At 45.5% G+C, this 27,667-nt stretch overlaps 1 protein-coding gene across 2 annotated transcripts in view; it reads left to right on the top strand.

The window, feature by feature from the left end:
• The first annotated feature begins 18,124 nt into the window (after window positions 1-18,124).
• Window positions 18,125-27,667, top strand: part of MARCHF10 (membrane associated ring-CH-type finger 10) — a 56,198-nt gene continuing 46,655 nt past the window's right edge. Inside the window, exon 1 of one of the 2 annotated variants that reach the window (XM_060255827.1) lies at window positions 18,125-18,152. The gene's annotated coding sequence lies outside the window, so the exon portion shown is untranslated. Of the gene's footprint in view, window positions 18,153-20,250; window positions 20,320-27,667 lie in introns of those variants that run through there. The other variant, XM_060255828.1, reaches the window with a different exon arrangement.

The following is a 27,667-nucleotide window of genomic DNA, read 5'->3' as shown; positions in this document are numbered from 1 at the left end:
GGGAGGAAGGGAAAGGAACTTGTGAGCCGCTCTGAGACTCTTCGGAGTGGAGGGTGGGATATAAATCCAATATCTTCATCTACCTCACAGGGTGTCTGTTGTGGGGGAGGAAGGGAAAGGAACTTGTGAGCCGCTCTCAGACTCTTCGGAGTGGAGGACGGGATATAAATCCAATATCTTCATCTACCTCACAGGGTGTCTGTTGTGGGGGAGGAAGGGAAAGGAGATGGTGAGCCGCTCTGAGACTCTTCGGAGTGGAGGGCGGGATATAAATCCAATATCTTCATCTACCTCACAGGGTGTCTGTTGTGGGGGAGGAAGGGAAAGGAGATGGTGAGCCGCTCTGAGACTCTTCGGAGTGGAGGGCGGGATATAAATCCAATATCTTCATCTACCTCACAGGGTGTCTGTTGTGGGGGAGGAAGGGAAAGGAGATTGTGAGCCGCTCTGAGACTCTTCGGAATGGAAGGCGGGATATAAATCCAATGTCTTCATCTACCTCACAGGGTGTCTGTTGTGGGGGAGGAAGGGAAAGGCGTTTGTGAGCCGCTCTGAGACTCTTCGGAGTGGAGGGCGGGATATAAATCCAATATCTTCATCTGCCTCACAGGGTGTCTGTTGTGGGGGAGGAAGGGAAAGGCGATTGTGAGCCGCTTTGAGACTCTTCGGAGTGGAGGGCGGGATATAAATTCAATATCTTCATCTACCTCACAGGGTGTCTGTTGTGGGGGAGGAAGGGAAAGGAGATTGTGAGCCGCTCTGAGACTCTTCGGAGTGGAGGGCGGGATATAAATCCAATATCTTCATCCCTACACATCACCCAGTCTCTCATCTGCCATTTCTAGGCAAAGCGATGGAGAGAGCAGTAGCAGACCAACTCCAGACCTTCCCTTCTTGGATCACACACCTGCTCAACCCTTTTCAGTCTGGTTGCAAACAGGGCTACAAGATAGAGACAGATCTGGTGGCTTTAGCTAGTGACTTCTGTCTGCATGTAGGCAAAGTCCATGCATCTTTGTTGCTCCTTCTGGATTTATCTGCATCCTTTGATACAGTGGACTGTGCCATCTTACTGAGGCAGAAGGGGATGGGCGTTGGACTGGACCACATTCAAAGGGCTGCCACTGGAGTCCAGTTATTATTGTTGTGGGGCTTACTCCTTATGCTTTTGTATCTATATGTAAAACCCTTTGGCCAAATCACTTGTAGTTTTTGGGCTGGCTGCCACTGATACACTGTTGACACCCAACTCTGTATGTCCTTCTCAAAATCTTGTAGAGTTCTGAATCACTGCCTGTCTGCTGTGGTTAAATGGCTAAGAATGAACAAATTTAAACTAAACCCTGACAAGCTGAGGTTGTCTAGTTGGGAAAGCAGAGATAGTTACGAATATTGTGCTTTCCACTTTCAGTAAGATTTAACTGACTTTTGCTGATTTGGTTAAGAGCTCAGGGCTTATACTGGGTCCAGTACTGCTGCTGGAGAAGCAAGTTAACACAACTGCAAAAAAAACCCCACTTTCTTCCAACTCAGTCTAGTCTGGAAGAGGGTCCCTTGGCCCCTACCATGACAAAGGCTATCTGGCCACCTCAATCCTCACCACAGTAATATCAAGGCTAGATTACTGTAATGCCCTCTCCATGGGTCTTCCCTCCGAAATGAACCTGGAGTGCAGAATGCTGTCACCTGTGCCTTATCAGGAGCCAGGTGGACCAAGCATCAGTAATCAGGGTAAAATCAAGGTATTGGCTGTCACATGCAAAGCTCGTCATGACCGTGGTCATTCATCTCTCCTCCTTTGTCCCCCGTGACAGCTTTGCCCATTTGAGCAGGACCCCCTGAAGGTGCCACCCTGCAAACGGGCCTTCTTGTCCATTTCCATGCCCCATGAGAAATGGACAAGACGGGCAAGCTCTCATCCACCTGCACATTGTGCTGGAAGCTGCCCCCACACCCGTCAGCAGGGCTGCTGCCCTCTTCCCACTGTTTCCAGTTCCATACCATATTGACTGAATGGCTCACAACAACAACCCACAAAGGTGCCTGCCAGATTGCTTCCTCCCTCAGAAGCCAGCCAGGCCCATTGCCCCCCCCCTCCTCCCCCCCCCACAAGCCCATCCTTGGTGTGCCCTGACTGGGGTAGGGTGTGTCAGGCTAACCTGACTCAAAACCAAGGGAGGGTGCGCAGGCACCATCCTGAGGGAACACTGGCTGGTCATTGGTGCTGGGCGGTGTTCAGGTTGTCCACTTCCATCATGGAGTAGGAGGAAGCCAGTGTCCCTGCCTGTGAGGAAGAAAGTGGTTGGCATCTATCTCATGGAGAGCCAGTTTGGTGTAGTGGTTAAGTGTGCGGACTCTTATCTGGGAGAACCGGGTTTGATTCCCCACTCCTCCACTTGCACCTGCTGGAATGGCCTTGGGTCAGCCATAGCTCTGGCAGAGGTTGTCCTTGAAAGGGCAGCTGCTGTGAGAGCCCTCTCCAGCCCCACCCACCTCACAGGGTGTCTGTTGTGGGGGAGGAAGGGAAAGGAGATTGTGAGCCGCTCAGAGACTCTTCGGAGTGGAGGGCGGGATATAAATCCAATATCTTCATCAACCTCACAGGGTGTGTGTTGTGGGGGGGAAGGTAAAGGAGGTTGTGAGCCGCTCTGAGACTCTTCGGAGTGGAGGGCAGGATATAAATCCAATATTTTCATCAACCTCACAGGGTGTCTGTTGTGGGGGAGGAAGGGAAAGGAGATTGTGAGCCGCTCTGAGACTCTTCGGAGTGGAGGGCGGGATATAAATCCAATATCTTCATCTACCTCACAGGGTGTCTGTTGTGGGGGAGGAAGGGAAAGGAGATTGTGAGCCGCTCTGAGACTCTCCGGAGTGGAGGGCGGGATATAAATCCAATATCTTCATCTACCTCACAGGGTGTCTGTTGTGGGGGAGGAAGGGAAAGGAGATTGTGAGCTGCTCTGAGACTCTTTGGGTGGAGGGCGGGATATAAATCCAATATCTTCAACTACCTCACAGGGTGTCTGTTGTGGGGGAGGAAGGGAAAGGAGATTGTGAGCCGCTCTGAGACTCTTTGGAGTGGAGGGCGGGATATAAATCCAATATCTTCATCTACCTCACAGGGTGTCTGTTGTGGGGGAGGAAGGCAAAGGAGATTGTGAGCCGCTCTGAGACTCTCCGGAGTGGAGGGCGGGATATAAATCCAATATCTTCATCTACCTCACAGGGTGTCTGTTGTGGGGGAGGAAGGGAAAGGAGATTGTGAGCTGCTCTGAGACTCTTTGGGTGGAGGGCGGGATATAAATCCAATATCTTCAACTACCTCACAGGGTGTCTGTTATGGGGGAGGAAGGTAAAGGAGATTGTGAGCCGCTCTGAGACTCTTTGGAGTGGAGGGCGGGATATAAATCCAATATTTTCATCTATCTCACAGGGTGTCTGTTGTGGGGGAGGAAGGGAAAGGAGATTGTGAGCCGCTCTGAGACTTTTTGGAGTGGAGGGCGGGATATAAATCCAATATCTTCATCTACCTCACAGGGTGTCTGTTGTGGGGGAGGAAGGCAAAGGAGATTGTGAGCCGCTCTGAGACTCTCCGGAGTGGAGGGCGGGATATAAATCCAATATCTTCATCTACCTCACAGGGTGTCTGTTGTGGGGGAGGAAGGGAAAGGAGATTGTGAGCCGCTCTGAGACTCTTTGGAGTGGAGGGCGGGATATAAATCCAGTATCTTCATCTACCTCACAGGGTGTCTGTTGTGGGGGAGAAAGGGAAAGGAGATTGTGAGCCGCTCTGAGACTCTTCAGAGGGCGGGATATAAATCCAATATCTTCTTCTTCTACTTATGGTTTTATCATTCCGGCATTGGCTCCGTACCCTGTACACACTACTCCTTTCCTGATTTGAGCCTCACAACAGTCCTGAAAGGCAAGTTAGGTTGAGAGAGAGGAAGCGGCCTGAGTGGGAACTTCTGCTATGTTTCATGTTTGGAACTCAGGCCTCACCAGTTGTAATCCGACACTCGAGCCACAGCACAACACCAGCTCATAAAAGCATGTTAAAGACAGCAATACTAAAAACATAACATGAATTCTTGATAGCAACAACAGGATTTAGTTTTGTAAATTACATTTCACCTTCAGACTGCGGGAACTGAATGTTATAGTAGAGCTCTGTGCCATCTCACCACTGACATCTGAAAACACATGACCTCACTGATTACTAACACATGGCTGGGCAAGCAGGGAGACTGTGTAATGACATCGCAACACACATTATGTATTGCTAGTTGTTATGGAGAAGGTAATGGTGGTAGTTAGATTCACAGTCTGTAATTTTTGGAATGAGTCTAGGGAATCCTATGATATGTGTGGTTCTTCCAACCAAGTATATCAAGTTACCCAACTCTCCCACGAACACCAAGCCTTTCTAGATTCTCCGATTTCTTCTCTTGAAGTTGTTGACGCCATTAAGGCCTCTAAAATCAATAAAACCCCAGGTAGAGATGGACTACCTTCAGAATTTTACAAAAAATTCAATCTTTCCCTGGTACCTCACCTTACCACTGTTTGCAATTTCATTCTGGACTCCGGCTGTATGCCTCCCTCCTGGTCCCAGGCGAAAATAGTTATGATTCCCAAAAAAGACAAAGACCCATTAAATGTTAAATCTTACCGCCCCATTTCTTTACTAAATAACGATTATAAAATATTTACTTCCATTTTGACTGCTAGATTGAACACAATCATAGGGCTCTATATTCACACCAACCAATCAGGCTTTATTCCGAATCGCGATATCACAGACAATACTAGACAAACAATTAACTTAATTCAATATTGCACTTTTCAGCCATACGACTCTTGCATTCTTGCTTTAGATATAGAGAAGGCCTTTGATAGTGTAGAACCTCTCTTCCTTAAAAAAGTCTTATATCATATGGGTTTCGGACCTAGGTTCAGAACGGTTATAGATTCTTTGTATTCCTGTCCATCGGCGTTTATACAAATTAATGGCCAACAGTCCCCTTCACTTATCCTAGAAAGAGGAACTCGTCAAGGGTGCCCCGTATCACCACTGTTATTCGCCATGGTCATAGAGCCCTTTGCAAATTTGATACGGCTTTCTTCAGAGTTTTCTGGTATCACTGTCCAAAATTCTACTTTCAAAATAAGTTTATTTGCCGATGATATAGTCTTATATATTACAAATCCACTACAGTCTATTAAAGCTGTTTCCTCTCTCCTGTCTGATTACAGTAAACTTTCAGGTCTTACAGTTAACCACTCGAAATCAATTCTCTACCCAATTAAAATCTCCGATACTTCTAAAAAAGACATAATTGCAAACTACCCCTTCCATTGGGTCTCTGATTATTGGTCCTATTTGGGGCTGAAAATTCCCTTAAACATAGCTGGCCTATTAAAAACTAACTACACGGCCACGGCTTCTGAGATTACTACCACACTAAAGCAATGGGATAAGTTGCAATTATCCTGGATGGAAAGAATCCATATAATTAAATCTTTCATTTTCCCCAAGTTTTTATATCTCTTTCGGGCTCTTCCTATTGAGATCTCTCAGTCTATCTTAAAATCCTGGCAACAAATACTGACCTCCTTTATCTGGAAATATAAAAAGCCTAGAATCAAAGTTTCAACTTTATGTCGATCAAGACAAAAAGGTGGCCTAGCAGTTCCCGACATTGCAAAGTATTATAAAGCTACTATTTTATCCCAGATGACCAAAATACTGTACCAACATCCCCCACCGCCGTGGACGCCCATAGAGGAAGCTCACTTTACCCCACTGAAATACTACGAACTACTATGGCTTAAGAAAAATGAACGCCCACCGTGGCAATTTATGAACCCATTCCTCAGGGCGCTCTTGTCAGTATGGGATTCGGAGCGTTATTTTCTAGCTCCAGGTCTCTCTACCATCTCATCCTTTGTAGGACAAAAATATTTCCTCCCTGCTCAACTACCCTTCTCTTTCAAGGTCTGGAGAGACTCCTCAAAAGTTTTTTTCTTTAATCTTCTTTCATCTTCTAAACAACTTCTACCTAAAAATGACCTAGACCAAGTTTTGACCAAGCCAGCACCTTGGTTTGAATACTTTCAAATCAGGCACTTTCTTCAGGACCCTAATGTGATTTCTTCATTTTCTCGCCCTTCATCTGACTACGAATATCTGGTTCTTCATTTTCACGAAGAGAGAACGCCTAAAAGTCTCATTTCACGGCTGTATCGAATCCTATTGTCCAAACTTGAAGCAACCTTACCCTCTTACACCACTCAATGGCATAAAGACTGTGGCATCACCCTTTCCCCCGACCAATGGGATTCTATATGGGCTAGTGATGCCCTACAATCTACTATTATAAATATATCTCAACAAAACTTTAAATTGATTGCACGTTGGTACCTTACTCCTAACCAGTTCTCCCATATGACCCAGTTAGGCTCTTCAGACTGCTGGAGAAACTGTGGGCTCAAAGCCTCTTATTTTCACTGTTGGTGGGACTGCCCTAAAATCAGATCATTCTGGACCTCAATTTGTGCCCATCTCTCCTCCCTAGTTGGGGTCCTGATCCCAGATGACCCATCAAGGATACTTCTTAATCATTGGTCTGATACCCGTCTCTCACCTTCTAAAAAATCCTTGATAGTTAAACTCCTGACAGCGGCTAAAACCACGATCGCGCAGTCCTGGAAAAACACATCGAATTTGACACTTGACAACTGGCTACTTAAGGTCTGGGAACACATTGTAATGGATAAAATTCAGGCAGCCATAGACCACAAAGATCCATACCAAGCCTACGCTAAATATCTGGCAATTTGGCTTCCCATTCTGGAAAAGCTTGACACCGATCCATTTTATGCTAACTCTTATTCTAAAAATAAAATGTATAAGGATTTCCTGTTGTTATAAAATTTGTTTTTTAACAAGTTAATTTCAAGTTACTTAAAGGGTATTATATCTTCCTTTTTCCTTTCCCTGATCTTATTTTATTTTTAAATACTGTGTTATAACAACTATAATTATTATTACCTTCTGTTTGTATTTTGTTTATTTTGTTTTTTAAATGTTGTTGTTTTTGCTCTGTATTTTGTCTATTAAGCTTACGACGTTATCTCTGTTAATTTTCACGGTAAACTTCTTGTGTTATGGATTGTAAGCTACTTTTATACCTCAATAAAAATGTTTAACTTGGGGAAAAAAAAAAAAGTATATCAAGTTAATGAAGTTTTTTTGTTGCAAACTATAGTTTGTTGCAGCATTTAAATCCTGAACTGTGGCTTGTTCTCTGCCTTCCATACCCACAATAAACGATGATTTGGTATAACTTTTGTGGGGTGGGACATGGTTTTGTACTTGAAGACCAAGCCCTATGAGGAAAGGCTGAGGATGTGGGAATGTCCAGTCTGGAGAAAGGAGGTGGAGGGGGACAGGATTGCTTTCTATAAGTACCTGAAGGACTGTCCCTGAGAGGAGGGCAGGGAGCTGATCCTGTTGGCAGCAGAGGAGAGGATTTGCAATAAATTAGGGGTGGGAAAGTACTGGCTGGATATTAGAGAAATCTTTTTACAATAAGAGTTGTTCAACAGTGGAATCAGCTACTGAGGAAGGTGGTGAGCTTGCCTGCACTAGCAGTCTTGAAGCTGCGACTGGAGAAACACTTGTCAGGAATACTCTGGCTGATCCTGCATTGAGCAGGGGGTTGGACTAGATGGTCTCTACAGCCCCTTCCAGTTCTGTGATTCTATTATTCTGGTATCGTTTTATTCTGGTCTAGTAAGACCTCACCTGGAGTATTGTGTTCAGTTTGGGCACCACATTTTAAGAAGGATACAGACAAGCTGGAACGGGTCCAGAGGAGGGCGATGAAGATGGTGAGGGGTCTGGAGACCAAGTCCTATGAGGAAAGTTTGAAGGAGCTGGGGATGCTTAGCCTGGAGAGGAGGCGGCTAAGAGGTGATATGATCACCATCTTCAAGTAGTTTAAGGGCTGTCATATAGAGGATGGTGTGGAATTGTTTTCTCTGGCCCTAGAAGGTCGGACCAGAACCAATGGGTTGATATCGAAAGAGTTTCCGGCTCAACGTTAGGAAGAACTTCCTGACTGTTAGAGCGATTCCTCAGTGGAACAGGCTTTCTCTGGAGGTGGTGGGCTCTCCTTCCTTGGAGGTTTTTAAACAGAGGCTAGATGGCCATCTGACAGCAATGAAGATCCTGTGAGTTTCCTGCATTGTGCAGGGAATTGGGCTAGATGACCCTAGAGATCCCTTCCAACTCTATGGTTCTATATCCAGAGAAGTAAGCAGTGGCTCAAGAAAGCTCATAACACAAATGTTGTTAGTCTTTAAGGTGCTGCAGGACTCTTGCTCTTCTCTTTTCTACCGCTACAGACTAACACAGTTACCAATGATCTTGATCTGTCTTGCTGGATTTTGTAGGTATTATGAAGTTCCATGGTGTTTGGAGTAACTGGTTAGTTAGTCCAGTATCCCTTCTCAGCAGAGTTACACAGAGCCACTTTGTCAGTTTAAGAGTAACAAGAGTCCCTTTTATTTAGAAACTACATTCTAGATAAGAAAGCCACTTTGTCAATTTAAGAGTAATAATAGCCCCTTTTATTTTGGAGCTACATTCTAGATAGGAAAGCTCAGAGGCAGAGATAGAGAATCTAATCTAACTACCTTGGATGGATGCAGTTCCAGAAGGGAACATTGCATGTGTTGTGGCAAAGAAAGAGAGCAGCATGCTCCTTTATTTGTGTCAGGCACACAAAGAGACTAGTATACTTATTTTTCCAACACGTGGTGAAACTCCATTCATTTCCAGACAATACAATACTATGAAGCCCAGGAATACTCATCCCCAGGTCCAGCACTCATATAATATTTATCTTCACTGTAATTGTGTCTCAGAGAATGGAAAATTTAAAAAGGGTAACAAGGAGAGAGAGATACTACCTATTGTTTTCTGCATGGAAATGCCCTATGGGATTGTCTCCCTGCATCTAGACAGGTGATGGCCTTCAGATCTGCACACGTTTGGAGTTCCGGGAGGTTGCTCATCGAGGCCACATGGAGATCCAAGCAAACAACTCCAGATAAGCTAACCAAAGGTAAAAATCCAGAATGGAGTTTAGAAGGAAAGCCCATGGATGCAGTCAGAAGGGGAGACTGGAGCAAGGGAGCTGAGGGTACACAGCAGAGCAGCCCCACAGAGAGAGAGCACCCTGCAGAATCATATCTAGATGTTTCCAGGGTTTGCCGCACGATGGCCAAATTCTGCCTAGAAAAGGCTGCATGTGGCTAACCAGTTGAAGCTTGTCTTTTACTTATTTATTTGATTCATTTATACACCTCCTTTCACCCCTCACCACATTCCTTGGAGGTTCACCTGAATATCTATTCCGGTTTCTTCACCCCAATCATTAGAGGAAAGGAGAAAGATTCTTTCACAAAATTGTAGAACTGAGAGGCATTTATCCTTCCTTTTGGAGCCAGAGCTTAAACACTCAAATATTCTATCTAAAGTTATTCAGATTATACGAACGTGAAAAATCAATACACTCCGTTTATTAATCATATGTCTGTTTATCTTCCAACAGTTCCAGTCCCTGGCTTCAAGTTAAGGAGGAGCAGCAGTTTTGTCACTATAATAATAATAATAATAATAAACTTTTATTTATACCCCGCCCTCCCCGCCTAAGTAAGCTCAGGGCAGCTAACAGGACATGGTAGAAACCATGATACAAATAAACAATAGATAATACAATTAATAATTTAAAGAATAAAACCAATAAAACAGTAAGACATTAAAATACATGGCATATAAGTTGGCTCGGTATTATTGATCTTATCAAGAGTTCTATCTTAAAAAGCTAGCCGGAAGAGGGCAGTTTTGCAGGCCCTATGGAACTGGTTAAGATCCCGTAGGGCCCGCACCTCTTCCGGCAATTGGTTCCACCATTGGGGGGCCTTTGTAGAGAACGCCTGTTCTCTGGTAGCTTTTAATTTAGTTTCTTTTGGCCCAGGGATTTCAAGAAAATTTTTTGAGCTTGATCGCAGTGCTCTCTGGGGAACGTATGGAGAGAGGCGGTCCCTAAGGTAGGCAGGTCCTCGACCATATAGGGCTTTAAAGGTAATGACCAGCACCTTGTAACGAACCCGGTAAACGATTGGCAGCCAGTGCAACTCCCGCAGCCCAGGCTGCACATGTTCCCACCGAGGGAGTCCCAGTAGCAGCCTATACAACTTGATGTCTGAATCAAGGCAATGGACCACAAACTGCTCAGCAAACAGAAAATCAACTTTGTATGTTCAGTGGTCTCTTTATCAGATTAGTACCAATAAATTACATTAATATTTAAAAAGCCTATCCTGTACCTTTTATCACACACAACAGAGTATTTTGATAACTAATAACTTTGCATGGAATGTTTGAAGACAGCCAGGTGTCATTTTTAAAGTCCTTTCCTGAAAGGGAAAATACTCACACGGAAGGGAAAGGCAGCAACAATAATGACCAATGGAAATGGAACCTTATCTCACTCTAATTATTCATACTGAAGCTAAAGACAGAGAGAGAAACACAAAGCAAGCAGAATGAAGCGCATGATTATGATGTAAGGCTCTGTTTAAAACAACAACCCCCCCCCCCAACCCAACACTTTGCAATGGACAGTGCTTCCTAGCAACCGCAGCATGAGGACAGGTTGCTAAGTAACTGAAAGCACCAATTCTGACCAGGCTGAATCAGGAAATGGGCCATAAAAGGAATTCACTCTATTCCAGTCTCCTAGTTGCCATGGTGATCATACATAAGTGATGGATCCCTAATTAAGAACCACAGTTTTTAAAAAAATGTTTCCTCTTGTTTCCACCATTCCAAGCCATCGTACTAAACAGCCTAACATTCTGAGTGGGGGGAGTTCTTCCTATAACTCAGAGGTTCCCAAACTTATTTGACCTAACGCCCCCTTTTCAGAAAAAAAAAGTTACACAGCGCCCCCTTGGAAATCTGCCTTGAAGAAGTGGACTAAAAGATGCACTATTTGCACACAGAGTAAACAAAGATGTTGTAAAGAAGACACTTTGAAGCTTGAAATTCTAAAACTATTTTATAAAATCAACCATACTAACATTCCCATACACAGAGAATTTTTGAAATTTCTTTATCATTATTTTCCACCCTCCCCTTGTCAGCTCCAGCTAACGCAATGGGAAGGTGCCCCGCCCAGCTGCTTTTAACCTGGAAGCAGCAGGCAGCAGTAAAATGGAGTGCTCTTCGTAGACAAGCACAGGCAATGTTTGCCCTGCGAAGAAAAGCGGCAGTGTAACAGCACTGCCTGGGGCTCTTGGCTTGCCTGCTGGCTGGCACAGTTGTGCCACAAGGAGAGTAAAGGGGTGCCCAGCAGTGCCCCCTGGCAGGGCGGCACCCTAAGCGGTCACCTACCCACCTACTCCCATGCACTGGCCCTGCAGAAGACACTCTGACCGATTTACCACTCATCTTACACAGCTTTTTCGCGCTGCAAAGAGAAACCTCTAAAACCCAGCTTCTGTTCGTGGTGCGAAAAAGCGGATGCTAGCTGCAGCCCCAGGGCAGATAGTGTGAAATCGGAGGGAAGCCCGGCTGAGAAGAGGAACTTGAGAGTGCTGTAAGGTGAGTAGGAAATCGGTCTCTGTGTCTGGGGCATTGTGGTTGGCTGAAATCAACAGAAGCTACCACCTGGTAACCAGAGGACTGTAAGAAGCTTGACATTCCGCTGAAAACCTTGTGAGGAGCAAGCTACAGGTTGAAACTCTTTAGAGAAGTTTGTGTAATTGCCTCAGTGCTTCCACTGTCTTGACTTGAACTGTATTGCTGAAAGAGAAACTGCAAGCAACCTTGAGAAGTTGCTAGCTATAGCAAGTATTGACTAGGATAGACTAGTAAGGTATTTTGTTTCTGTCTTTCTTGTTTGTCTGTACACCTCTATTTTTTTGTTCTGTCTTATAAATAAACTGCATCCTTCTTATATTTTAATTGGAAGGAGTTCTGGTCCTCATTACTAGTCTAACTGGGTGAATTCGCATTAAGTAGTAGACAAAAAGGAACCCTCCGTTTTTGTTAATTGGATGTTTTCTCTAAATTAGAAATTCTGGAGCCCTCCCAGAAACATGATGTTTTGACACCTCCCACCCTCTCCTCTCCTTCCTTTATGCTTCCACCGCCTCCTTATTTTTATTCACCACCCCTCAACTGCACCCAAGGCTATTATCGCCCCCCTGGATCATTCCAGCATCCCCCAGGGGGCAATATCGCCCACTTTGGGAAACACTGCTATAACTGCACCGGACTGACAGTATTACAAATTATTAAATAATTACAATTATTAAATAATTACAAACCATAAATACCAGTACAAGGTTGTCAGTGCTGTCCCAGCCATAGGAGAAAGGGAGGAGCTGCCTGCCCCACATCAGACAGGCCTGTGAGGCTCCTTGGCTCATGAAGGAGGCTCTGATTGGCTTAGTGGGAATCCTAACTAGGATTTAAAAAAAATATATTTCTTCTGACATTTGTCCAAAGGAAATTTTAACCAGGTAGTAGATCTTGATAGCATTCTTTGATGCCAGGAAGAAGTCTTCGATATTTTCAGTGTAAACTCTCTACTGAGAGGCCAGAGGTATTGTTCTGGGATGTTGCTAAGAAAACTGAGAGAAGCTTCCTAAGTCAAGAATGCAGATATCAGATGACAGTCTGAAAGGGGAGAGAGAAGAAAGGGTGGACTCAGATGCCAGCACCAACACTGAAATCTTCATCCGCTCCTGCACTTTGGCAGCCAGCCACTGTGTAACGACAGCCCTGCTAGTCTGTTCCCCATGGGGATTGGTTATGCAGCGGCCAGGAGGGAAATCAGTGGGTTTCCTTAGCTTTTTCTAGGTGCTTCTGCGGTAGCAATTGTAGCAACCGCACCACCGGGTTGCATGGAAGTGTTATGGCAAGGCAGCAGCGCCAGCAGCAAGCCACAACCAGTCTAGGGTCATCAAACACAGGAGCTGAGGGAAGCACCCATTACAGGCCAGGGGCAGAGAGAAGCAGGGCAGGGGAGTGATGCTTGTTGTCAGAAGCACCCCACTCCACCCTCTTAAACAGACAAAGTCCCAGTAGCCTTGGCCACCTACAGTCTAAGCCAGTTTGGTGTAGTGCAAGGTTGTCAAACATTTCATGTTCTCCCCTGGGTCTTAGACTCAAAGCATTGACCATGAGATTTCTATTATGAATGTCAATAAATCAAAAGTAGGTTTGCAACTTACACACACACCCCTGAAAAACACCTGAACAGCATATTCAAGATTGCTACAGCACAGACATCGTCTCCAGATTTTGATGCAATAATTCAGAGCAAACGGTGTCAGTTATCAGAGACTGTTAAATAAACAAAACATTGCAAAAGTGCTCATCTTTTAAGAATCTTTTAAGTTTTAAAAACAGATTTAATTGTGTTTGTGTCCTTTTCCTCCCAAGGAGACCTCTCGTGTGGCCTGGCAGGGGCTGGCTTGCCTTCCCCAGCTTAAGGAAGAAGAAGAAGAAGATGATGAAGAAGAAGATATTGTATTTATATCCTGCCCTCCACTCCGAAGAGTCTCAGAGCGGCTCACAATCTCCTTTACCTTCTTCCCCCACAACAGACACCCTGTGAGGTGGGTGGGGCTGGAGAGGGCTCTCACAGCAGCTGCCCTTTCAAGGACAACCTCTGCCAGAGCTATGGCTGACCCAAGGCCATGCTAGCAGCTGCAAGTGGAGGAGTGGGGAATCAAACCCGGTTCTTCCAGATAAGAGTCTGCACACTTAACCACTACACCAAACTGGCTCTCCGGGGGGGGCGGGGGGATTGCTTAGGTGGCCGGTGTATCGTCTGCAGGATGCCATCTCCTCCACTTCCTTGTCCTCCTTTGGGCCCACCAGTGGGTACAGCAGCACCCTTCCACCACCTACAGTGTCCTGCCCACTGCCAGGGTCCAGGAGCAGCAGGGCACAGTGGTGGCAGCAGAGACTGGCCAGTGATGCAGAAACCTGTCGCAGAATGCTGGCACAGCTACCTCATCCAAGCCAGATGATGTTGACGGCAACAGGGGCACCCTCCTGCTTTTGCAGCCACCACCACATATTGCTGACGAGTCAGTGAGAAGACTAAGGAATAAAAATAGGGGGCGCATTATGTAGATGGGCAATAGCCATTAGCAAACGGCGGTGACATTTAGAACCTAAAGGTCATGAGCTTACAAAGTTCTACAAAGCAATTCTTCAGAGCTCTGGATAGCTGATAAAGAACCTAAGAAAAGGCAGGGGAGGTTTATAACTTCGACACTGCCCGTTCTTCTGTAGACGCAACAAAGAGAGGGCTAATAAAACATGAGTAATCCCACAACAGTTGTAAACCAAACAGGATGAAAGAAAGGGGGATTTGACAGTGGCCTGAATTCAGGTATGTCCCATTAAGGAGTTCTGACACTACGTCAGCTCCAGGACTATCCTCAGTGGCTTCCAGTGTAGTCATAAGGCTGACCTTATTGATAGATAGAAACAGTAGCGATACACATCTGTGTCAGAACTGGATCACCTTTGACGTGACCAGTTCTTATACCTTATCTTGGGCTATTATGCAGCCCGCCAAAAGCATAGTACAAAAAGTCCACATAAAACAGTGCGAACTGGTTCCCATCAACACCTTCCATTCCTATCAACACCTTCCCACCCATTCCCTAAACAGTTGCAGTGCAAGTTGTCTCTGGGATGAGACAGAGGCTTCACTCCCTTCTTCAGGGCAGAAATGGATACTTGTGATTATAACAATGGACAGAGCAAAGCCAAGGTGAAACAGGCTCCAGCCACCCTCCTCCACTCTTCAGACACAGAGAAATATAAAAATGGCAAGACCCCTTGACACCCGCCTCAGAACACTCAGACAGCAGGACACCACAGCAGCTGCCTGTTAACCTATACCTTATGTAGGCTAAACCCCTAAAATACGAGAGGGGATAGTTGAATCAGTACTCTGGAAAATACCCTCAGAGAAAAGAGAACACCAGACTTAAAATTCCTTAAATTTATAACAGTTTATTTAAAAGTTGTTAATCCATGGGTTTAGAAATTCCCTACGTTCAATTTTCAAATGAAAAGAGGCTCTGGCCTCTCCCTCTTCTTTTTTTTAATGTATATTTTATTATTATTATTCATTATCCATTTCTCTACACACTTTCTGGTATCCATTTTACATATTTCCCCCCAACCCACCCTCCTTAGTCTATACATCCTCTTCTTCTTCCAGCCAGGGACAAAGGACTTAAAGCTTCCACTGAATGTCCACTCTCCTTTCTTCCTTCGCCCATTTCAGGTAAATCCGCCACTTTTCCTTAATTCTTGATCTTCTTTCCTCCCATGATCCTTCTTGAGACATTATAGCAGCTATATCTGACTGAACAAAATCAGAGAGATAATTATGCCAAGTTCTTTCCTTCCATTTACTTTTATCCTTCCATCCTGCCGCTATTACCGCTTTACCCATTGATATCATTGCTTTTAGTAAATCTTGATTATTCTTCCCTATTGTCTCATTCCCTAATGCTCTGGCCTCTCCCTCAAACCCCCCTCTGGCCAGAGCCACTTTCCCCACAGCAATTATAGCGGAGGAAGTGGCTAACTGGGCTTTCCCCAGCATTGGTGGGAATGGGCCTTTTGGGGAGCCCCAAGACAGGGACCCCCTGGCCCAATCTTTTTGGGACTTGGGGGTTTTGTAGGGGAGAGTCCCCTGCGGGTTCCCTGCAGTTTTGGGGGCTCTCCCTCAAACCCCCTGCCCCCCTCAGTAGCCTCTAATTATGCCCTATGTTGCCATTGGTTTCAATGGCCCATAGGGTATAATGGTGGGATAGGGGCACCTTCTTTGGGTGCCCCTGGAATGGGACCACCTGGCCCATTTTTGGGGGAACTTTGGGGGTTCATAGGGAAGAGTCCCCTAAAGATTCCCTGCAAATTTGGGGGCTCTTCTTCAAACCCCCTCCCCTCCTAGTCTATCCCCCTGCACAATGCAGGAAACTCACAAATACCTCCCCCTAATTTCACAGAATCTTCATTGCTGTCAGATGGCCATCTAATCTCTGTTTAAAAACCTCCAAGGAAGGCAAGCCCACCACCTCCTGAGGAAGCCTGTTCGACTGACGAATTGCTCTAACGGTCAGGAAGCTCTTCCTAATATTGAGCCGGAAACTCTTTTAATTTCAACCCACTATCATCCTTCAGTAATTGTTTTATCCCTAGGTTGTCCAAGAACTCCACTGACTCCCTGGCTGGTTTCCTGCTTCTAATTATTTGAAGAAATGTTTATTGTTGATCTTCATGTTTTTTGGAATATGCTCCTCATAATCCGTTTTTGCCTGCCTGATCACAGACTTTTATTTGATTTGTCACAGCCTGTGTTCCCTTTTATTAACTTCACTTGGACTGGCTTTCCACCGCTTAAAGGAATCCTTCTTTCTTTTTACGGCTTTTGCAGCTTACCTTTTACAGCTTACTTTTTAATTGTGTTTGTGTCCTTTATAAAATTTCTATCTCCACTATCTGGAATTACATTTTATAACACACACTGCAGCTTACCTTTTACAGCTTACTTTTTAATTGTGCTTGTGTCCTTTATAAAGTTTCTATCTCCACTATCTGGAATTACATTTTATAACACACACTGCCGGCCTGATAAGGTCTCATTTATGTAAGATCCATCCCTCCTAACAAATGAGTTTGACCCCCTCCCCCCCGGCCTATAAAATGATTGGCAGATATGAAGCTCTGTGAGAAGAGCTTTAAGTTTGCCAAGAATTTTTATTTCTCTAGTTTCTCTGTTAAAAAAAAAAAATTCCCCAAGACTCTTACAACAGAAATTGAGAAAAAATGAAATATATACAATATTTACTTTCTTATCAAGACTAAATTTATTTTAATGCTTAAACACAGAATCCATAATTTATAATTTAGTTAAAACGGCAAACTGTATTACCCAACATATTTATGAAATTTAAATTATAAATGTGTGTTTTTGTTATTATTACAAACATGGCTTTTTTTGTAGAAAAAGCCTAGCAGGACCTCATTTGCGTGTTAGGCCACACCCCCTGACACCAAGCCAGCCGGAACTGCGTTCCTGCTCAAAAAAAGCCCTGATTACAAACAAAAATTATAAATACAAGGAACAGAGAGACCTGCAAGATGCTGCCTATTGAAAATATAAAATAACTTATGTAGTAAAGAAAGTAAAGTGTATTATTTGGCATGAGGAACATATCTATGCTTTCTATTTCCAAACTTGCAAACACAGCAGACGTGAGCTTGATCATGCTAAATGGACAGCCATACGGAATCCTGTGCTTCTATCCTCTTGGAAACACACACCTTCCCTCTTCCTTTTGACTGATACCGCCTTAGCAACTGAGAAAAGGCTGCTAGACAGGAAACAGTAGCAAGACATCATGTAAAACATTTGGACCAAAATGGAACTTGAGGTGTTCTCCAGCATCCTTCTCTCTTCTCCCTATTTCCCTCCCTTCCTTCTCCGCGCTTGCCCCTCTTATCTGGGGCTACTGGCACCCTATAGCCTTTGAAAACTACCCTTTATCATCCACCACAGGTTTTAAAACTTAAATTTCCCCAGCATGCTAAGTCAGAAAGCCTTGTCATATATGAAAAGCAACGTGCAACGTAGAACTGTTATCAAGTAAAAACAAAACAAAACAAAACAAAAAACCCTGCAAACCTTTAAAAAAAATATCTATGGCTAAAAATATTTTAAAAGCCCAACAAAACGAAGGATGCGCTGAGATCGTTCTAAGTGAAGGCCGATGCAGGTGGGCAGGAGGAGGGCAGCTCTTCCTCGGGCTGCACGGGAGAGGCGACCCAGCCTGGAGCAGCCCAGACGAGAGGGCGCCCGGGAAGCCGCGAGCAGAAGGCGGAGATCAGAAGCAGCGAGCCCAGCTGCAAGCAGCCCGCCCGCGGAGGGGGGCGGGGCTCTGGAGGGGGCGGGGCTGCCCGCGCGCCCCCGAGGTGGCCATGGAGACGGGCAGACGCGGCGGCGGCGGCGGGGAGCGCCGAGACGCCCGGCCAGGTGAGGAGCCCAGGTGCGCCAACCTCCCTGGGGGGCGCATCTTCTGCTGCGGGAGGCAGTTGGCCGAGGAGGCTTCTGCTGGGAAGCTGCAGCTCGCCGGGGTCCCAGAAGGCGCAGCGCCCCGCCCCTGCAAGAGCCCCGCTCTCCTTCCAGGAGGTTGCCCTTTAGGGTGACTTGGACCTGCTTCTGCATCTCCAGCTACCTGCCAGGGTCGCTTGCACGTGGGAAGGGCTGCTTCCTCCAGGCTGCATGCTCTTGGGAAGTGGGGCGCACACCACTGCACGGCTTCTGTTCACCTCCAGGTTTCTCCTGTCGTGGAGTAGCCACTTCGGACTTACCTGCTGCTGTCCGTACAACCACTGGATAATTTATAAAGCAAACAGCCATATGAATTGAACTGTCATTACCCTTAAATGGTTACATCTACTATCCTTCCTCTCAAAATATGTCATGTAAATAGTATTAAGAAGAAGAATGGCAGATTTATACCCCGCCCTTCTCTCTGAATCAGAGTTTCAGAGCGGCTCACAATCTCCTTTATCTTCCTCCCCCCCCCCCCCCCACAACAGACACCCTGTGAGGTAGATGAAGATATTGGATTTATATCCCGCCTTCTACTCCGGAGCGGCTCACAATCTCCCTCCCCCACAACAGACACCCTGTGAAGTAGATGAAGATATTGGATTTATATCCCACCCTCCACTCCGAAGAGAGCGGCTCACCATCTCCTTTCCCTCCCTCCCCCACAACAGACACCCTGAGAGGTAGATGAAGATATTGGATTTATATCCCGCCCTCCACTCCAAAGAGTCTCAGAGCAGCTCACAATCTCCTTTACCTTCCCCCCCACACACAACAGACACCCTGTGAGGTAGATGAAGATATTGGATTTATATCCCGCCCTCCACTCCGAAGAGAGCGGCTCACCATCTCCTTTACCTTCCTCCCCCACAACAGACACCCTGTGAGGTAGATGAAGATATTAGATTTATATCTCGCCCTCCACTCTGAAGAGTCTCAGAGCGGCTCACAATTTCCTTTACCTTCCTACCCCACAACAGACACCCTGTGAGGTGGGTGGGGCTGGAGAGGGCTCTCACAGCAGCTGCCCTTTCAAGGACAACCTCTGCCAGAGCTATGGCTGACCCAAGGCCATTCCAGCAGGTGCAAGTGGAGGAGTGGGGAATCAAACCCGGTTCTCCCAGATAAGAGTCCGCACACTTAACCACTGCACCAATTAATATTAATATTATTCATAATAATATTCTTGGGATTTATCTTGTACTTTTCTAACACTCAGAGCACAGTTTCTGCATACTGTATTAGAACTGCTGTAACACAAAATTTAGGTCATCTTTGCTGTTGAGCATTCTTAGCGGCTATGACCGATTTCATTTATTTTTATTTAAACATTAACTGTCTTTTCTACCTTACAGAAATTCAAGGCAGCTTACGATACATAAAGCAATAAAATACATAAAACCACCCTTTTAACATCAATAATTCAAAGCCGCTGGCAGACAAAAGAAATAAAAATAATTAAATGCCATTGTGAATAAAATGGTTTGGCCCATGCGACTTTCCCGCCCTCCGGGGCCACTCCACTCAGTGTAGCCAGCGGTGGGCATGCGCTCACCTGTAGGAGGAGGCTGCTAGTGAGGAGGCAACAACTGCCATTGCCGATGAGGGCTTAAGCCAAGTGGCCCTTGAGCACTGGCAGCAGCTGGGCTTGTCTCTGCTTGCTTCTGCCCCAGCAGCTCTCTAGGCAGTGGTCACCAGGACATTTTCTTCAAAGTTAAACAGCCAGCCTGCTCCTGATTGTTACACTTGCCTAGTGTTAAATTTAGTAAATCTTAGAAGCAGCGTCTGATTATTCCACCTCGTGACACGTCACTGTTCTCATAATACTGTTAAGTCATTGAAAATTCCAGGGAAACAGAATGTTTGGACTTTAGGACCACACAGCCCAACTGATTCCTGACTACCTCTCTACCTTCTTTCTTATAATCTTCTGTTTTTCCCCATGCTTCTCCTGCCCCTCTCCATTTCCCCTTCTTCCTCCCTCTTCCCTTTCCTTACCTAGTGTGGCAAGTCCACCCCGGAGGATCAGTTCTGCACAGTAGAGCACTGCCATGAGTGGGCAACAGAAGCTGCAGTGATCCTGAGCGTGAGTGTTTCCAAAATTAAGGCCACCATATAGAATCAATGCAGCAAAGAGAATGGGGACAATCACTGCTTTTATTCTGTATTAAGAAGGCCTGTCAAATAGCTTCACAGTAGTTTGAGATACCTTTGCAGCCCTTCCACTTTTATTTTAACCTCTGTGCTGCTGAGTTTCCTGTGTCCGTGACCAGTCTGTATATACTCCTATTCTGTGCTGTGTAGAACTTAAACAAAGGATAGTAGAGAGGGTCTATGTCTCTTTTCCTAGAGTAACTGAGAGTATTTTGACTTAACCTTTTAAAATATCTTAGTACCACAACACTGATCTACAGAACTATGGGAGCAGCCGAAGGTTGCATGCACACAGAAGCAGTGACTAATTGCACATAGACTACCGTATGAAATCCCACAAGGTATTCATGAGTAGGCCATAGGAGAAACTTGCTGGATTTTAGAAAACCAGAGTCCAGCAGCACTTAAAGACTTAAAATGTGTGGCATGGCATGAGCTTTTGTGAGTCACAGCTCACTTATTCATCTATATCTGGAAAAGTGTGCTTGCACATGAAACTTCAATGAAACTTTGTTGGTCTTAATGGTGCCACTGGACTCTATCTTTACCCGGACATCTGTTGGAAGTCCAACTCTGCTAAAAATGAAAAGTCAAATCGATTCCTGACTTGTCTTGCTGACAACTTCCTTTTCCAGAAAGTGAAGAAGGAAACAAGGGGATCTGCTATCTTGGATTTGATTCTCACCAACAAGGAAGAATTGATTGAAGAAGTGGAAATAGTGGGCACCCTGGGCAGTAGTGACCATGTGTTTTTGGAATTTACAGTCTTAGGGAAGGGAAAAGCTATACATAGATTGGTAGCTTATAGATTGGACTTCAGAAAGGCAAACTTCAATAAACTTAGAACTATGCTGGGTAAAATCCCTTGGTCAGAAATACTTAGGAGGAAGGGGGTTCAGGAAGGGTGGGAGTTTCTTAAAAGCGAAATACTGAAAGTGCAATCACAGACGATTTCTATGAGAAGAAAAAACGGGAAAAAAACTAAAGAAGCCGAAGCGGCTCCATAAACAGCTCTCTAAAGACTTGAGAAATAAAAAAAGACTCATTTAGGAATTGGAAGGAGGGCCTTATAACCAAAGATGAATATAAACAAATCACCAGTGCTTGTAGAGAAAAAGTTAGGAAACCTAAAGCTCAGTATGAGCTTAGGCTGGCCAAAGATGCTAAAAACAACAAAAAAGGGTTCTTTTCTTATGTTCAGAGTAAGAAAAAGAGCAAGGACATGGTAGGCCCATTGCAAGGGCAAGAAAGTGAAATTGTAACAGGTAATGAAGAGAGGACGGAACTGCTCAATTCCTACTTTTCCTCAGTCTTCTCTTCTGAAGGGAACGGTGCTCAACACGGCAAAAACAACATACAAGGGGAGTGTGAAGTTCCAACCTAGGATCAGCATAGGGGTAGTACATAAACACCTAGTTTCTTTAAATTAAACTAAGTCCTCAGGGCCAGATGAATTGCATCCAAGGGTTCTAAAAGAGCTTGCGGGTGTAATTTCTGAGCCTCTGGCTATTATTTTTGAAAATTCTTGGAGAACAGGAGAGGTGCTGGAAGATTGGAGGCAGGTGAATGTTGTCCCCATCTTCAAGAAGGGGAAAAAAGAGGATCTGGGTAACTGCCAACCCGTCAGCTTGACGTCTGTACCTGGAAAAGTATCATCAAATAGTCGGTCCTGGAACATTTAGAAAGGATGGCTGTGATAACAAAGTGCCAGCATGGTTTTCTCAAGAACAAGTCATGTCAGACTAATCTGATCTCTTTTTTTGAGAAAGTGACTACCTTGATGGATCGAGGGAATGCTGTAGACATCATCTATCTTGATTTCAGTAAGGTTTTTGATAAGGTTCCACATACTATCCTTGTTGACAAGTTAGTAAAATGTGGTTTGGATCCTGTTACCGTTACGTGGATCTGTCACTGGTTGACAGATCGCACCCAAAGAGTGCTTGTGAATGGTTCCTCATCCTCTTGGAGAGGAGTGACAAGTGGAGTGCCTCAAAGATCTGTCCTGGGACCTGTTTTGTTCAACATCTTTATCAATGATTTGGATGAAGGAATAGAGGGAATGCTTATTAAATTTGCAGATGATACTAAATTGGGAGGGGTTGCAAACACAGAAGAAGACAGAAACAGGATACAGGATGACCTTGACAGGCTGGAAAACTGGGCTAAAAGCAATAAAATGAATGTTAACAGGGATAAATGTAAAGTTCTGCATTTAGGTAGGAAAAATCCAATGCATGGTTATAGAATGGGGGAGACTTGTCTTAGCAGTAGTATGTACGAAAAGGATCTAAGGGTCTTAGTGGATCATATGCTGAACATGAGTCAACAGTGTGATGCGGTGGCTAAAAAGGCAAATGCAATTTTGGGCTGTATCAACAGAAGTATAGTGTCCAGGCATGTGAAGTGATGGTATCGCTTTGCTCTGCTCTGGTAAGACCTCACCTGGAGTATTGTGTTCAGTTTTGGGCACCACATTTTAAGAAGGATACAGACAAGCTGGAACGGGTCCAGAGGAGGGCGATGAAGATGGTGAGGGGTCTGGAGACCAAGTCCTATGAGGAAAGTTTGAAGGAGCTGGGGATGCTTAGCCTGGAGAGGAGGCGGCTAAGAGGTGATATGATCACCATCTTCAAGTAGTTGAAGGGCTGTCATATAGAGGATGGTGTGGAATTGTTTTCTCTGGCCCTAGAAGGTCGGACCAGAACCAATGGGTTGAAATTAAAAGAGTTTATGGCTCAACATTAGGAAGAACTTCCTGACCATTAGAGCGATTCCTCAGTGGAACAGGCTTCCTCCTCAGGAGGTGGTGGGCTCTCCTTCCTTGGAGGTTTTTAAACAGAGGCTAGGTGGCCATCTGACAGCAATGAAGATCCTGTGAATTTCCTGCATTGTGCAGGGAGTTGGACTAGATGACCCTAGAGATCCCTTCCAACTCTATGATTCTATATCCAAAGAAGTAAGCAGTGGCTCAAGAAAGCTCATAACACAAATTTTGTTAGTCTTTAAGGTGCTGCAGGACTCTTGCTCTTCTCTTTTCTACCGCTAAAGACTAACACAGTTACCAACGATCTTGATCTATCTTGCTGGATTTTGTAGGTATTATGAAGTTGCATGGTGTTTGGAGTAACTGGTTAGTTAGTCCAGTATCCCTTCTCAGCAGAGTTACACAGAGCCACTTTGTCAGTTTAAGACTAATAAGAGTCCCTTTTATTTAGAAACTACATTCTAGATAAGAAAGCCACTTTGTCAGTTTAAGAGTAATAATAGCCCCTTTTATTTTGGAGCTACATTCTAGATAGGAAAGCTCAGAGGCAGAGATAGAGAATCTAATCTAACTACCTTGGATGGATGCAGTTCCAGAAGGGAACATTGCATGTGTTGTGGCAAAGAAAGAGAGCAGCATGCTCCTTTATTTGTGTCAGGGAGAGAGAGTGGAAGGAAGGCAATTTCCCTGTGCTATCAATCTACACATAAAAGGGGACAGAGGCAGGAATAGGAAGAAACAGAAGCAGGATCAGGAAAGAAGCCCAAACAGAAAAGAAACCCAAAGTCTACCTGTCTAGTTAACTAACTCTTTGGTAAATCCCTCCCCCTCCCCAAATCTTGGCAGTCTGAGCTAAGACAGCATCTGGTCTTCTTCTTCCCACACATGGCGGAGTAGAGATTTCAAATCTGGGTCCCCCAGGTTCTCTAACTCCTACGTGACACTTTGGTTTTGCTTTTTTGTACACAATCATCTATCACCTAGACTGTTGGTGGATGTAGTGGTGGCGACTAGCATTGATGGCTTTAAAGGGGATTGGAGAGCTTCATGGATCATTGGCTACATTCACATCCAAACTTCCGAATATCAGTGCTGGAAAGCAACATCGCAGGGAGGCCTTGTTGACCTCTATGTTATTTGTTGGCCTTCCAGGGTAACTGTTTGTCCATTGTATGAAATATATTGCTGAAATAGATGGACCATTGGTCTTATCTAGCAGGGGTCTGCTTACATTAAGCATGAAGAATTAATTATGTTGGATAAAGATTTATGTTAGTTTCAATTGTCTATCTCTGTTTGCCTATGTATAAGACAGAGAGCAAGCACTAGATCATGTTCCAGTGGCTGTCTCTAAAACTTAATCCATGCATAAAACTATTTTTCAGCAAGGTCCCGTTATTTCCCAAGATCTCAAAAAGTGACTGCCAATTGTAAAGAAAACAAAACTTTTACTTCTTCCCAGAAATTTCCCAAGTGGTTTGGCAAGCATTTAAAGACATGGACACTCAAGCAAGAACCCCTTAACAGTGAGGGAGTGGTTGATAGCATGGATGCTGGCAGGATCTCCTGCCAGTTTGGTGTAGTGGTTAAGTGTGCGGACTCTCATCTGGGAGAACTGGGTTTGATTCCCCACTCCTCCACTTGCAGCTGCTGGAATGGCCTTGGGTCAGCCATAGCTCTCGCAGAGCTGTCCTTGAAAGGGCAGCTTCTGTCAGAGCTCTCTCAGCCTCATACACCTCATAGGGTGTCTGTTGTGGGGGAAGAAGATAAAGGAGATTGTGAGCCACTCTGAGATTCAGAGTATAGGGTGGGATCATCTTCTCCTCCTTCTTCTGACAAAGTTTTAGCAGAGCCAGAACAGCTTCCTGCTTTTGGGTCTTGACCATGATCAGAGTACTAGATTGAGTTTAGATCATTTTTGTTCTCGCTTTTCTGTTGCTCTTTCCATGTACCTTTGGTTTTGATTTACTGGTCGTGTAAATTACCAAGTCTGGCCACAGCCCCAGGACCAGCAGGGTGGGAGCACCCAATTCGGCCTCCCCCCCCCCCGCAGCGTTTCCTCCTCCCTCCTTTACTCCCTGCGCAGCCTCGCGCCTCCTCCTGCCTCATTTTCCTTCCCCCCGTTTCCTCCTCACTCCTTCGCCGCCCCCCTGCACAGCCTCGCCGCCTCCTCCTCTCCCCGTTTTCTTCCTTCACTGTCGTCGTCTGCACAGCCTTGCCTCATCCCCCACTCTGATTTCCTCCTTCCTCCTTCGCCACCACTGTCCGCGCAGCCTTGCCGCCTCCCCCCTCCATTTTCCTCCTTCACCATCACTGTCCTTACAGCCTTGCCACTTCTCCCCTCCCCCTTTTCACCATTTTAAGGCTGGGGAAGGGGCCTTCCCTTCCCCGGCCTTAAAATGGTGAAAATGGGGGGGAAAGGAGGTGCTGCGGGGGGGGGGGGGTGAGGCTGTGCGGCCCGTCTCAACAGGCCACGGCCCGGTACTAGTCCCCGACCTGGGGGTTGGGGTCCCTGATATGGAGGATGGCGCCGAATAGTTTTCTGTGGCCCTGGAAGGTAGGACCAGAACCAATGGGTTGAAATTAAATCAGAAGAGTTTTTGACTAAACATTAGGAAGAACTTCCTACTGTTAGAGCAGTTCCTCAGTGGAACAGGCTTCCTCGGGAGGTGGTGGGCTCTCCTTCTTTGGAGGTTTTTAAATGGAGGCTAGATGACCATCTGATAGCAATGCTGATTCTGTGAACTTAGGCAGAACTTGAGAGGAAGATAGGAATTTAGGGGGGAGGTATTTGTGAGTTTCCTGCATTGTGCAGGGGGTTGGACTAGATGACCCTGGAGGTATCTTCCAACTCTATGATTCTGTGATCTGTATGCACCCCCTTGCCCCAAAAGTCCAAATGTTTGGGCTGGGTTTTCATGAATATGCTGATGATACCCAGATGTATCTGGTGATGGTCAGCCAGCCAGATATTGCCCCAAACATTCTAGCTGAGGGTCTCAATGCCATGGCTGCATGGTTAAAGCAGAGCCAACTGAAACTGAACCAATGAAGATGGAGGTCCTGTACCTGGGTCGGTGAGCAATTAGGTCAGGGATCCAGCTCCCAACTCTGGATGGGGTGCCATAAATACCTGGGCTAGTAGTAAAGAGTTTGGGTGTGGTCTTGGATACCTCACTCTCGGTGGAGGCCCAAGTCACAGGACTTGCAAGATCTGCATTCTTCCAGCTGCAGTAGATCAAGCAGATCTTCCTCTACAACCGAACGACAGTGATCTATGCAGCGGTCACCTCCAGGCTGGATTACCTTAACTATCCTTGAGACTGCTCTGGAAACTGCAGCTGGTCCAAATGCAGCAGCACATGTCCTCACAGGGACACCTCTGAAAGCACACAGTGCTGCGCTAGCTGCATTGGCTGCCAGTTGAATTCTGGATCAAGTTTAAGGTCTTGATTTGCTTATTTAGCCCTACCAATATATCTGCAGGACATCTCTCTCGATACAGCCCTTAAAGGGACTTCTGCTGTCCTGATCAACATCTACTGGTCATCCCAGGCCCCGAAGATGTCTGCTTAGCCTCGACCAGAGCCAGAGCTTTTCCAGTTCTGGTGTCGGCCTGGAGGACTCTTGATCAATCCCTACTGAGATCTGGGCCCTGCAGGTTCTATTGCGCTTTCACAGGGCCTGTAAAATGGAAAAGTTGTGCCAGGCCAATGGTCAAGGCTGAAACAATCTATGTATAATGGCCTCTCCTGCTCTGTTCTGCTTAGCCTCTGCCAAGCAGCGTTTATAGTCCATCATAGCTGTTTTCCTCACCCACCCTTGTTCTGTTTCAATCTAGAGCTACACAGAATTTGGATTTTCATCCAATTCACTAAACTGTTTGGCTGAAACGTCTTAGGGGTTTTTATGTAGTAGTATTGTCTGTCATTGTTTTATGGCTTATAGAAACATAGAGTTGGAAGGGAACCCCAGGGTCATCTCATCCAACCCCCTGCACGATGCAGGAAACTCACAAATACCTCCCCCTAAAATCACAGGATCTTCATTGCTGTCAGATGGCCATCTAGCCTCTCTTTAAAAACCTCCAAGGAAGAAGAACCCACCACCTCCCAAGGAAGCCTGTTCCACAGAGGGACTGCTCTAACTGTCAGGAAGTTCTTCCTAATGTTGACCTAGAAACTCTTCTGATTTAATTTCAACCTACCGACGTAGCAATTAGTTTGCTCCCAAAGCACTTTCAGCCCCCCCCCCCTTAGGATTGTGCTGTTAATTTTTTTAGTGTAGTTACCTCAGTAATGGCACTGAAAAGTATTTCCAGGCATCTCACAGTATAGTTAGATTATTTCCAGTTTTCTCCTTTCAGTGATGTTTCTGAGGTGGCTGGAACACAGGAAGTGTTGCTTTTTAACAGAAGTAAATAGAAAGGATGGAACCAGTATGGCAATATCAAGGTTTAGGTGACTCAGCCCAGAGCAGAGAGGAGTGGGGGGGGGGGGCAATGCAATGGGCG

The sequence above is a fragment of the Heteronotia binoei genome, chromosome 15 (assembly GCF_032191835.1).
Source record: "Heteronotia binoei isolate CCM8104 ecotype False Entrance Well chromosome 15, APGP_CSIRO_Hbin_v1, whole genome shotgun sequence".
NCBI lineage: Eukaryota > Metazoa > Chordata > Lepidosauria > Squamata > Gekkonidae > Heteronotia > Heteronotia binoei.
The sequence above is the reverse complement of the archived record's forward strand: the minus strand, read 5'-3'. Positions and strand labels throughout refer to the sequence as shown.